The sequence below is a fragment of the Phyllostomus discolor genome, chromosome 1, assembly GCF_004126475.2.
Source record: "Phyllostomus discolor isolate MPI-MPIP mPhyDis1 chromosome 1, mPhyDis1.pri.v3, whole genome shotgun sequence".
Taxonomy (NCBI): domain Eukaryota; kingdom Metazoa; phylum Chordata; class Mammalia; order Chiroptera; family Phyllostomidae; genus Phyllostomus; species Phyllostomus discolor.
In genome coordinates, this window is record NC_040903.2 from 15,328,608 (window position 1) to 15,341,538 (window position 12,931).

A 12,931-nucleotide genomic window follows, 5' to 3' on the forward strand; every position below is an offset into this window, starting at 1 on the left:
CGGGCGCTGTCTCGGGCGTCTGGAAAGGAAAGCCGGGGTGCTCTGTCTGCTCACCCGCTGGAAGCCCCAGCCACGCCCCTCTTCATCTGTGCCGCCAGGTTCTCTCCTGCTCCGGGCAGACGAGGGGGCGGGGCGCGCTCTGCTTCCCCACGGCAATGACCCACACACGGGCAGGTCCCTGGGACAGGGTCTCCGCTGAGAGGAAATGACCATGATACACTGTTTCCCCACCGTCATGCGAGAGAAAACACACATGTCAGGGGCACACCGTCTAGGCCCTTGTTTTTCTTTCGTGGCAGTGGGTACAACCTCTTAGGAAAATTCTCTTCTACAAATCTTCCCTATGGGAGGGAAAAGCCATCCTTTACCCATAAGTGTTTTAAGCCTCACCTGGGCTAAGTTAACATTTAAATCAATGGAGGTAAAGTTAATGCTAAGTGCTGGCCAGGAGAGGGCAGCAAGTTTGAGCTTGGCCTGGGGAACAGTTTGAATGACAGGGCAGGACAGCCAGCCAAAGGCTGGCAGGCTAGCAGCTCCGGAGAAAAAAAACATGAACTGTAGGTGGCCTCCAGCCCTCACTTTATGAGCGTCTTTGGAGAGTCATTTCCATCTTTCTGCTTTACGGCATTTATTGAGACACATACACCGAACGCCAGCTTTGTGCCTGGTGGGGCAGTTGAGGCCATGGCAGACAGGGTCCCCGCTCTTACGAGGGTGTGCTTTGGTCCTCATCCCACCTAAAGGCAGGTGCACTGAGCTGCAAAACAAAGGTGTTACAGGTGCCGAGGCGAGGCATTCCTCTTTCAGCTTGCCTGGCAACCTCAAATGAGTGCAAGAAGGAAAAGCGGGCTCCACAACTCACTCAAGTGAGTTCTACGCCAAGGAGAAAAATTCATTTCTGGAAGGTCTGATTATATCTTAGAAGTGAAAAAATAAAGTTTCGTGACACTTGGGCTTAGAGCTGATTAATGAGCCACGAGCACAGACAGACCCAGAATGTGTGGGATAGGCCGGTCAGAATCTGTCCCCTCCCGGGCTTCTATTCTGGGGTTTGTTTGCGTGGGTGACGGTTCAGAAATGAGGCCGCCTCCCACAGTCAGTCAGAATCCTGCTCCCTCACGCTGTCTCGGTCCGGCAGGTGAGGTAGGAGGACGGCCAAGGAGAGAAGACGCCTTTCCTGGGAACTGTGATGCTGCTCCTCCAGCCAGCCAGGCTCGGCATCCTGCTGTGTGTGATGCTACTGGACCCTCCCATGCTCAGCTGCCTGGTCCAGCATGGACACCTAGGGGGCTGGCCAGTTCACCAGGGGCTGGCCAGCTGCACTGGGGGCGCAGCTAGTGGCAGGTGTCCAAGCCACGGCAGCTGGAAAACAGGTTCACAGGGGTGTGCAGAGGCCAAGGCCATAAGCACCAGAGGTAGGGTCGGGGTCCATGCATCTGGAACAGTCTACAATAGATGGTGCCCCGACCTGGAGCGGGCTCAGCCTACCTTAACTCTCTCTTCGAGGATGGGAGCCACTGAAGGTGGCTGAGCTTTTTAAATCACCAGGACCCCTCTACAGAAATTCTGGCTCAGTGGAGTGGAGTCTGAGTTCCTTTATTTCTAAGCAGCTCCCATGCAATACCATTGGGCTGGTCCCTAGATGACACCTCGAGGAACGAGGGCACAGAGTGCCGCTGATCTCTAGGTTCTACAACGGGTTCATGTCACTGGGACAACTGTGGTTTGTACAATACGTAGTGGGGAGAGGAGTCAGACACCAACATTTCTGTGGGACCTAGGCTATGGCGACCTTACCTTTTTTTAAAAAAAGATTTTATTTATTTAATTTTAGAGATAGGAGAAGGGAGGGAGAAAGAGAGGGAGAGAAACATTGACTAGTTGCGTGCTGGGGACCTGGCCTGCAACCATGCATGTGCCCTGACTGGGAATCGAACCGGTGACCCTTTGGTTTGCAGACCTCAGTCCACGGAGCCACACCCACCAAGGCACAACCTTACTTTTTTACAAAAAGATATCTCATTGAATTCTTTCCACACTCAACCCTGTGGTTGTCTCATTATCCCCGTCGCACAGGAAATCGATGTGAGGCTCAGAGAGGTTTCGTAACTTGCCCGAGGTTGAATAATTATCAGGTGGAGGATCTGGGACCCAAGCCAACACCAGACTGGTCCAATGCATATTAATAAGTTAACTAACTCATTAGCCCTTACAAGAACTATTAAATATGTCTATGAATGAAGCACCATCCGAGGCATCAGGGCATAGGTGAGTGATAAAGGTGAGGTGCTGGCCCCCATGGAGCTTGTGGTTTAACAGAAAACGTGCCACTTGAAAGAGGAATCACGCCCCAGAGGGAAAGCAGCCCCCAGCGCTATCGGGTCTCACTGGACCCCTCTGGCCCACGCCTCCCTCATCTCTGGCCTGGAGGACTGCAGTGATCTTCTCGTCCCCTTGGCTGGGACTCTCGTACCCAGATCTTCACGTGACTGGCCCCTTCTCACTACTCAGGCTTCAGCTCCCACGTGACCTGCTGCAGGAGGCAGCGGTCTGCATAGCAGGTAAGAGTGTGGACTATGGAGCCAGTGCCTGGGCCTGCCTTCCAGCTCTTCCTCCCGTCCGCTGCGGGATGCAGGGCAAGTTGCTTTCCTCCTCTGTGGCTCCGCTTCCCCATCAGTGTAAGGGCCACAGCAGTGCCCGCCCCGTGGGATGGCTGTGAGGATAGATGAGCTGATATGCATGGAACACCCAGAAGAGCAGCCACCGCAGCATGGAAGCTTCCATTCCTGTCATTCCCCGACCGCCCTACCTACTTGTGGCGCACCTCTTCTCAGTCACATGTATCACACCCCCCCCCCCCACGTTTTATTTTCTTTGTGGTCCTTGTCGCCAAAGCACTCAGGTGTTCACTTGTTTGTTGCCTGTCTCTCTGCCTCTGGAAGCTAACCAGGGCACCTGAGCACTATCTGTACTCCACGTGTCCCCAGGTCCCGGCGCTGAGCCTGGCACCCAGCAGGTTCTCAATGGCTCCTTAGTGAGGGGAAGAATAAACCCCCTGAGGCTGGGTTCTGTGGGAGAACACAGTCGTGGCCTCTGGCCCAGGCCAGACCGTCAGGAGTGGTTGCCTTCCACCGAGAATAAATGTGACCCAGCTATGGACTAGACCCCCACGTGAAAGCCGCAGCCTCTGCCATTAAGAACAGACGATGGAGGGAAAAAGGTGGCCCTTGTCGGCCTCCATTAGCCCCTTCCGTGAGCAGGAGGAGCCTTCTCAGAAAATCTCCAGGGGCTCTGAGCCCAGGAGTCACGACTTGAAGAACATCTAGCTACTGAAGGTGAGCCAGCGGCCTGTCTTGGATCGTGTTGGCCTGTCATACCTTTGACATTATACTTAAACATGGGCTTTTATATTTAATAAACACAAGGGCCCCGAGAGATTCTCTGGGACCTTCTGCCAACATTAATCATCTTCCTGAACACATGCTGCTATTGGGACTGGGGCTTCGGCCAAACCTTACGGAAGGGGTGGGGAGGAGGAGAAGTCCTTATGCCCCCAATTAGAACTGCTCACCCCCTCTTCCACTTTTTCACAGAAAATGATAGAATGAAACAGAAGCATAGCTTTTGCTGAGCTCTTCTTTCACAGTCTGTCAGAAAGTTGAGTTTTCCTAAAAAATCAGCTACATGTCGGGGTCTGCCTCACCCTTGGCTGCCAGGAATGTGACGTCGGGAGAGCCAAGAACAATGTCCCTGGTCTGCAAATGCCTTTCTCACCCGCTTGCGGATTCCTGAAACCCTACCAGCAACGCGACTGGGAAAAAGCACACATGTTTGGAAGGGAAAAGCCCGTAACTGAAATTCGGTCTAAGAGGTAAGAAGCTGGCCTCAGACCTTTTGGGGTGAAAGCACTGACAGGGAGAAGGCAGCAGGTAAAGGATGGGAGACACGTGGAGAGAGGGCCTGGGAAACGAGGAAGAGGCAGTGCACCGGTCAGCTATCACTACGGTAATGCTGTGCAACAAATCGTGCAAAACTCAGTGACATTAGGTTGAGCATTTGTTTCCTGCTCAAGTGTCGATTGGGATCGGCTGCCCTGTGCTGGGTGGGCTCTGCGGGTCTGGGTTCTAAGTGGGGGGTAAGGTCCCCAATCTGCTCCATGCGTCTCTCATCCTTTTGGGGCCAGCTGTAAAGTGAGGAGTGATTGGAAACATTTAACGCCTCTTCCGTCCTGGGCTCACAACTGGCTCCCTATCACATCCACCCCCCCCCCCCCCCGCCCCTCTAAATTATTTTGGCCAAAGAAGTCACAGTCCATCTCATTATCTCTGGAGCAGAAAGCACATGATTCCCACAGGGAGGCGCTGGCGTCCAGGGGAAGGGTGCTCGGTGAGTGATGATGGAATCTTCCACAGGCAGCCGTGGTATCAAAGGCCCTCTTCACCAACCTCAAGAGGTCCCTCCCATTGAGCTACTCCCTTTCAGCTTTATTGGGTCCTCACAGAATTAGGACAACGAATCGGAAATGGGACTGGCGTCTGTAGGCCACGTTACCCTCTCATCACCGTAATTTTATTCTGTGAAGGATTTCCCATCACATGTCCTACATTTCAGGGCTCCAGGCCCTACTCTTTTTCTTTGAGCCCAAATCAATCAGATTCCACTTCCCTCCCTGCACCTTTATATTCTTGGTTCAGATACTGCAGGGCCAGCGTCCCCCTTGGGGTAAAAACCCAGCCTTGTGCAGGGTACCTGAGTTTCTCAAAATTCCCCTTGTAAAAACAAGCGGGCGGGGAGCTCGAGTTTCAGGCTCACCTTAACGGGATTATCTTTCCCACAGGAAATTCAGTATCAGCGGTTATTTTCATAGTTAATCAGTGTACTTTGTCATGGCCCAGCTAAAAATAAGAAATTGACAGATCAGAGCTGACAAGGGCAGACCTAAACACATTTCCCTGTTTGCTCTGCAGCGGGCATGCGCAGAGCCTCCCACCTTTGGCTTTGATCTTGAAGTTTGCTGGCAGCCGGGCACCCGCCTAGGGAAACAAAGGAACAGGGCCGGCAAGGGCTGCGGGACAGCAGCGCCGTTCTTCCTCTGGTCGTGCTGTTTCCTGATTACAGTGGGCAGGAGCGGAGAGCCCGCTGCCCGGCTCGGAGGCCAGTGAGCCAGCAGGACCCCCTTCACAAGATGAAAAACTCGCCCCGGGAAACGTGCTCTGCGGTGCCTGCCAGGGGTGGGGCTGCCAGCCTGACCTCCTCGCGCCCCAGGGCAGCTGGGCAGCTGCTGCCTGGACCCCTCCACTCGTGCACCACGTGGGCACCGGCTGAGAAAGGAGGGAGAAGCCCACAAGTGTTTACCACTAAGGCATGAGCATAGCCAAGGAGCCTCAGAATGAAGAATTAGCAACATGGCCTTCCCAGTAAAATGGGCAATGAAGCCCAGGTGAATCCACTTTTAAAGGATGAGGGAGGGGCTTTTGTTTAAGTGACTTGGGGGCTGGTCTGTGCCACGGGCACCTGCCTTGGGCAAACCCTGGGCGGAGGACCCTGGGGAAGATCAAGAAAGAGCACCAGCCCCCTCCCACCCCCCGGTGCTTTGCCCCTCTGGCTGAAGACAGGAGCAGCGCCAGAGCAAGGCTGACAAACACAAAGCAATGTGGTCAGGTGGGGTTGGGTACACGTGTCGTTGAAGCCAACAAATATATATTGAGCATCTACTACGTGCACTTTCCTCTTCATGGAGCTTGCCAGAAGCTAAAGTAATGATTCCAACCGAGACTCGCTGGTGAACAAGGTTAGCTGACCCCTTTGAGCGCCTTTGATGGGGTAAGGACCTCCTTTACTCTTCACTTCCCTCGGAGGTGGACACTGGCCTCCCGGCCCCCACCCCCGGTCTCATAGACAAGAGGACTGAGGCGCAGACAGGGGCGGTTCACTTGCCCAAGGACTCACAGCTAGCCCGCGGAAGGATCTGAAACGAACCCGGCTGGTTTTGCTTGCAGCTGCCCCATAACACTGCGCCACCTTCCTGCTTGTTCGCACGGAAGTGTGCCCCAAATTAGCTAGGACGTGCTAAATTAGCCAGCGTAGCTCTCCCTGGTAATGCCACGATTCCTTCATGTATCCCATGAAGTCTGTGGAAAATTCTTTTCCCTGCCTGGACCCCTTTACTCTTGTTCAGTCCAGCCTGTGACTCGGTCGCCCCCTAATGGCTCACAGATAGGGGGCTGGGGTAGGAGCGGCTGCCCCATAAGTTTTTGTCTTGGGAAACAAGGAGTCAAACCTTCTACAGTACAGAAAGTTCCAGAACAGATTCTGAAAGTGCATCCCACGAGCCACCTGCGGAAATACCACCTGCAGAGTTTGTTAGTGCTGCGTGGTCCTGAGACCCACACCAGGCTGCAGGGATGAGGCGCGGACCTGTATTCAAGTCTTCCCACGTCCTCCTGCAAGCTGGTGTTTGAGAGCAAGGTTTCACTTCCTTTTACTTCGTACCAGGAAATCCCTGGGGGAGTTGGCCTGTTTATCTAGTTGTAAGAACCTACACTTTCAAAGGGCAGGGTGGAGTGGTATCTGGGAGCTTTGAATGGCAAATGTCAAGTCCTTGTGTACGCGTGAGCGTGGCCCGAGACCGTGTTGTCCTTCTATAGGCACAGCCGGAGCTTCCTCGGTTGCTGGAAGCTGGCCTCCCCGCTGGCTTGCGCTTCCCACGTGCCCATGCGCGGTGACCTGTCCCCTGGCTGGCAGCACCTCTCGCCCCAAACTCAGAGAATGTGACGCAAGAGTCCGGACTCAAGCACCTACTTGATTCCCTACAGGGGACTCGTTTCCCCACTGGCGACATTCCTTGGTGAGCCCCCTTCCTGAGCCTTACTGACTTGTCCCTGGTCTGCAGGCTCCAGTGGACACAGAGGCACTGGGCCTTCGGGAGAGACGCGGCTCTGGGCAGCTCCCTCACACTCTGCGAGTCCGGACTGTAAAGTGAGGTTAAGGAAACCTGCCTTCAGGAGCCGTGAGGACAGGGAAGAGACCCGCACGTGTGAAAGTGCATGGTGACAGGGCCGAGGACCGGAGGGGCGGTGCATTTTATGAGCACCCTGAGAGAGACGGGCCACTTCTTCATGGGCACGGTTGTCTGTGCCCGTTTCACAGAGCAGTGGAATCAGGCGGTTGAAAACCCTATGTTGTCGTTACGGGTGGAACTGTGTACCCCCCAAATTCATAGGTGAAGTCATAACCCCCTTGTACCTCGGAATGTGGCCTTGTTTGGAGATGGGGTCACTGCAGACATAATCAGTTCAAACCAGGTCACATGAAGATACGCGCAGAGATGCGGCGTGAATCTATGGGCCACGGGACCAATGCCAGCGACTGGCGGCAAAGCGCCAGGAGCCCGGGGAGGCCTGGAGCACACCCTCCTCACAGCCCTCCGGAGGAGCCACCCAACCCTGCAGACATGCTCACCTGGGGCTTCCAGCCTCCCGAGCTGTAAGCAAATCAACTTCTGTTGTTTAAGGCTCTGAGTTTGCGGTGTGTTGTCACCGATGAACACAGTCACTGCTCTAGCGCACCAGTCTCTGTCCCCGGGGTCTGCCAGTGCAGCTGGGGCGGAGACGGCGCAGGGCCCGAGGCGACCCCGGACACAGGGCGTTGTGCTCTCTCCGCCCAAACCAAGTAGAGGCTGGTTGAAAGCAGCATTTCAGGCGACATTAGGGTAACAGAAATGTCTCCACAGGGTAGGCTGGGCAGCGTGTTCAGGAGAGACAGGCCTGAGTGTGGACAGTTACAGTGTTTTAGCTTCAGGCCCGTCGTACATTCGTCCTGCCGGGACCACCGCTTTCCCATCAGCCTTCCACGTCTGTGCCCGAGTCCCAGCCCCCAGCACCTTGATTGCCAGCACTGTCCTCGTGAACCCCCAGAGCCACGGAGCCTGGTCACACCCTGTGTGCCCCTCACAGCAGCCTTGGCAGGGTGGCAGCTGTTGTAGGGGAGAAGCACTGCGGTGGACAGAATGGCCCGTGAGGACGTCCACATCCTAATCCCCAGCACCTGTGGGTGCTTTACCATTACCCAGGTGGAACGACCAGCGTAATCACAGGGGCCTTACAGGCGGACACAGGAGGGTCAGAGAAAGAGTTGAGGTGGTGCAAGCAGAGGGACAGGGGTGGGTAAGGGAGAGAAAGAAGGAGCAAGAAAGAGAAAGGAGGGGCCAGGGAGAGCAGGAGGAGAGGAGACTGACTTGAAGATGCTGCACTGCTCTCCTTGAAGACGAAAAGGACAGGAGGCCTCAAGGAGGTGGAAAAGGTAAGAAATGGGGTCTCCCCTAAAATGCCCAGCATGAACTCAGTCTCCCTAACGCCTTGATTTTAGCTCAGGGAGACACATTTCAGACTCCTGGCTCCCAGAACTGTGAGATAACACATTCGTGTTGTTTTAAGCAACAGAAACAAACACAGCCGGGATCCTGTGACTCGACTCTGAGTGGGGGCCAGCAGGGACGGTGGCAGTCTCTCCCGGCCAGAGACACACACACACGCACACGCAGTCAGTCCTTTCCTTCTTCCCAAAGCGGCCCCGGGCCTGCTCTGAGCCGGCCCCGCCATCCTGTGTGGGCTGCTCTGGATCATACTGGCTTCCTCGCCTCTCAGTCCGCTTCCTCAGTCCCTTCCTTCCCTGCCCCAGCCCTGCCCCCTGAGCAGACTCAGGATTCGGCTGTCAGACCCAGTAAATAATATGACATCGCACAGGACATGCTCTGCGAAAGCATTACTCATTGCTCCCCGGAAATGTGAACCTCAGGGGCATCTTGCCCTTGATCTGGCAACCCTGTGCCGGGAAGGCTCCCAGGGAAACCCCTGCAGAATTAGGCCTTGGGACCTGCTGGCCCCACTCCGGGGCATTTTTCAGCCGAAACTCCCTTAGTGTTCTCACCTGCCCGTCTCTCGTGTATTTGCTCCCTGATTGTTTTCTAATTGAGGGACAGAACTAGAGGGAAAGACAGGGCAGCTGAGGGGCACGAGATGGAGGAGCAGGTGGGAGGGCTCCGTGAGTGTTTTCTGACCCTGCGGGTGCTGTGGAAGGGCGGGGGCGGTTCCTGAGGGCGGTTCCTGAGGTTCCGTCTTCCCTGACCAGCTGGGCTTGACTTCAGGTGGCCTTCTGAGCCCTGCACCCTTCTGGGAGGGGAGGTGTCAGCTGGGGCTGCGAAATAAAGTATCCCAGACTAGGGGGCTTCAACAGCACATGGGTTTTCCACAGTTCTGCAGGCTGCAGGTTCAGGGTCAAGGTGCCGGCGGGGCTGGTTTCCTCTGAGGCTTCTCCTAGGCCTGCTGATGGTCACCCTCTTGCTGTCTCTTCCCACGGTCATCTCGCTGTGCGTCCAGTTTCCTCCTCTTATGAAGATACCCACCGTACTGGGTCAGGGCCCACCCGAAGGCCCCATCTTAACTTAGTCACCTCTTTGGAGGACCTGTCTCCTAATGCAGTCACGTTCTGAAGTACTGGGGATTAGAATGTCAACACACGAATTTTAGGGAGACACAATTCGTAACATGAGCCACGTTGGACCTACTGTCCCAGGGGCTCCTCCCAGCCAGTTGCTGTGGTCCCTGGAGAAGGTTCGTGTGTGCCTCCCCAGGGCCTCCACCAGCCCACGGGGCTCCTTCCTGTCCTCGCAAAAAACGTGGGCTGTATAAACTAGTGGTATGAACTGAGGCCCTGGCTGCACGGAATCTGGGAAGGGCCCCCTGGGTGTTGCTGACCGGCTGAGCTGCTGTCGTCAGATCAGGGCTGAGGACCCGGAATGGTGGGAGTCGGGGGTCAGACCCTGTTGCGGTGGTTTATCCTTGGGGCGGGGCTTGGCGTTAGGACACCACAGACCTTTAGTGCAGAGGTGGAGCCTAGCTGGGGTCTTTTATTTCGTTCAGCTGGAAATACTGGGAAACTCCAGTCATCCCAGACTGTTCTACGGTCCCCGCCGTGACTGCTGGGACAGGCCAGTCTGGAAGAGGCTGCCTGTCCGGGTGGGGCAGGGAGCGAGTGATTCGGGTTGTGGGAGAGGCCACCCCCAGCTCCCGCCGGCCCTCGCCGGGCTGCTGCGGTGCTGGCTGCCGCCCACACCGGGGGAGTCTGGCGGGATGCGCCTGCGTGATGCATGAGGGTGCTTGTAATTGAGAGCCTGACGGACGCTGATCAAAACCAAGGGCACAGCAAGCCTGGAAATGAAGGTCCTGCACTCGTGAGGCCAAGCTTAATTGAAGTTCCTCGTTAGTCCTGATGGAAAACAGGCTGATACTGCAGGCCCCAGGATCACAGATTCTGGGTCCTGGAAGGGAGCTAATCAGTAAGTGGTTTCTAAGCCATGTTCTGGAGAACCCAAGGGATTCCACGAAGACATCAAGGAACTGTCTCATAGCCCCCCTTCCTTCCACTTGACAGCTCTGCTATTATCTCTTTCCTGTTTTGGGGCTTCCATACAAAACTGCTTGGGGGGTGGGGAAGAGGTTTCTCTGTGTTAAAATTTGAAAACAATCTAGTTTAAATACTTTATTTTATAGATAGATAAGGGAATCATGCATCAAACATGTTTTGAAAGCCTTCGTATATGATGCTCTGCTACGTTTTGGGGTTATTTCTCATTGAATGTAGCAAAACTGGCCCATAAACCCAGAAACCCTGAGCAGACTTCCTACATTTCATTGGTGTCTTAGTCCATTTGGGCTGCTGTAACAAACATACCATGGGCTAGGGCACAGGGGGCAAACACAAGGCCCGTGGGCCAAATCCGGCCCTCCACCTTGTTTTATCCAACCCGGCACCTTGTTTCTACCCGGCAGCAGCGCCGAGCTCCTTGCCCCTAGTTAAGGAGTAGTTACAGTTAATACAGCCCTAAAATTCCATTCGGCCCTTTGAAGGCAACTATGAGGTGACAACGAGTGAGTTTGTCACCCCTTGGCCAGGTGGGTAAAACAACAACTATTTACTTCTCACAGTTCTGGAGACTGAGAAGTCCTCCAGGATCAGGGCACCGACAGATCTGGCGTCTGCTCTGAACCTGCTTCCTGGGTCATCACGATGGCCGTCTTCCCACTGCGTCCTCACATGGGGAAATAGGTGCAGGGGCTCTGTGGGGTCTCTTTTATAAGGTCACTAGCCCCATTCACGAGGGCTCTGCTCTCATAATGCAATGACCCCTCAAAGACCCCATCGACAATCGCATTGGGGGTTAGATTTCAACGCATGAATTTGAGGGGGAGAAACAAATGATCTGTCTATAGCAACTGACTAGAACCAGTGGTATGTTAGCCTTGGCTTTTATTGGCTTGCAAGGGTCAATTGTTAAATTTTCAGGGAATTGGTAATAAATGCTCAAAATGCATTACTCACTATTTATTTTATGCTCTCAATGTTAATTGCATCGGCATGGTGGAATTACTATAAAGCGGTGTGCAGCTGTGCATCTCGTCCAAGCTCCCCATTCAGTAATGTCCCACTGGTAACTTGAAATTGGCCATGGAGTAATTATACCATGGAAATCAACACACTGCTACAGATGAAGGCTTTTTAAAAAAAAATTGGAAGGTACATTGTTCGACATCACTGGCTAGAACTGGGATATAAACTTATCCCTAAACCAAAAAATTAACAAAAGGGAATGAGATTATTATGTCTAGCACAGATTCACCTCGATTTATTCCTGGGCACTGGACTCCCCCCAGTTCTTCCCCTCCCCACCCCCTGCTGGCTTAAGCAGGCCTGTATTGTCTGCTCTCTGATGAGTCTGAGAAATGAGATCTACCTTAATCATGTTGACAGTTTGCCAAAGAGGTGAAAGCTTGTTGACTGATAGTATCTCCTGGCTTCCCGGTGAGGTGGCAAAGTGTGCTTTCTAAAAATAAACCCAGGGATGGCAGCATCCAGGGCACCAGTGCAGAGAGCCAGCTCTGAAATGCTCCTAAGCCAAGGAGCTCAGGGTGGGACCAACTGTCTGTAGCAGGGAGGGAGGATGAGGAGACAGATCCCACTTCCTTGGGGTCTTTATGGGAAGGGAAATCAGCACCTATGGAGTACTTAGAGCACTGACTGTGCTCTAAGTCACCTAACCCTGACGGCAGGCTGCAGGCATTAGAAGGGGCCCGATCCTGTCTCCGTCATTTACCACCTACCTGACCTTGGACATGTTACCAGTTCCTCTGAACCTTTATTTACCTGTGAGATGTGGAAAATGATGCCTCATTTGGAGGGTGAAATTGGAAACCATATATGGTAGACATTCGTTCATCCCTCCTGTGGCTGTCCATGGTCACCTGCTGTCACTCGTGACCGCACAGCGCATAAAGCAGGCGTTAGCGAGCGTTCATACCCTCACCTAGGTGACTCTGTTGCAGGTGTGGGTTCTATCCCTGCCTTTGAGCAGGGATGCAGCTGGTGTCCCGGGGCCCAGACTCCCTGGGGTTCCTCGTGGAGGACAGGAAATGAGGAGGCTGCCCAGTGAGCCCTGCCCTTAACGCTAGGGCACTCCCAGCGATGGAGGCCTGCGGTTAGGATGGCGTGCCCTCCCCAAGAGCCCAGGGAAGGCCTGGCCTTGAGGAGTGAGTCCACTCAATTGTTTTCCTTTATCCCCCCTCCCCCATCCCCTCACACTCACTGTGTCCCTGTCATGTGCCGTGACCAGTGCTGGGCGCTCAACGATTTATACTTGCCTGACCCCCCTTCCTGCGCAAGAAGGAGGACCCGAGAGTTCCGCAGGCTGGGCTTCTAAGAGCTGGGGTGGGGTGTGGACCTGTGGGACTGGCCCCCCGCTGCAGGGGCTGGTTCAGGACAACTGGAATCTGTGTTCCACTTGGAGAGCGGTCAGGCAAAGAGAGGGTCAGAGACATCCCATTGGAAAAAGCAGAGGGACCTCCCCGAGGAAGGAGATGAGAGGCCGCCAGAGCAA

At 54.5% G+C, this 12,931-nt stretch overlaps 1 long non-coding RNA gene across 1 annotated transcript; it reads right to left on the bottom strand.

The window, feature by feature from the left end:
• Window positions 1-4,034: 4,034 nt before the first annotated feature.
• Window positions 4,035-6,421, bottom strand: LOC118499184. The gene is made up of 3 exons (XR_004901712.1): window positions 6,337-6,421; window positions 4,813-4,895; window positions 4,035-4,183 (listed from the first exon to the last, which is right to left on the bottom strand). It is a non-coding gene; the product is annotated as an uncharacterized LOC118499184 (long non-coding RNA).
• Between the last annotated feature and the right edge of the window lie 6,510 nt (window positions 6,422-12,931).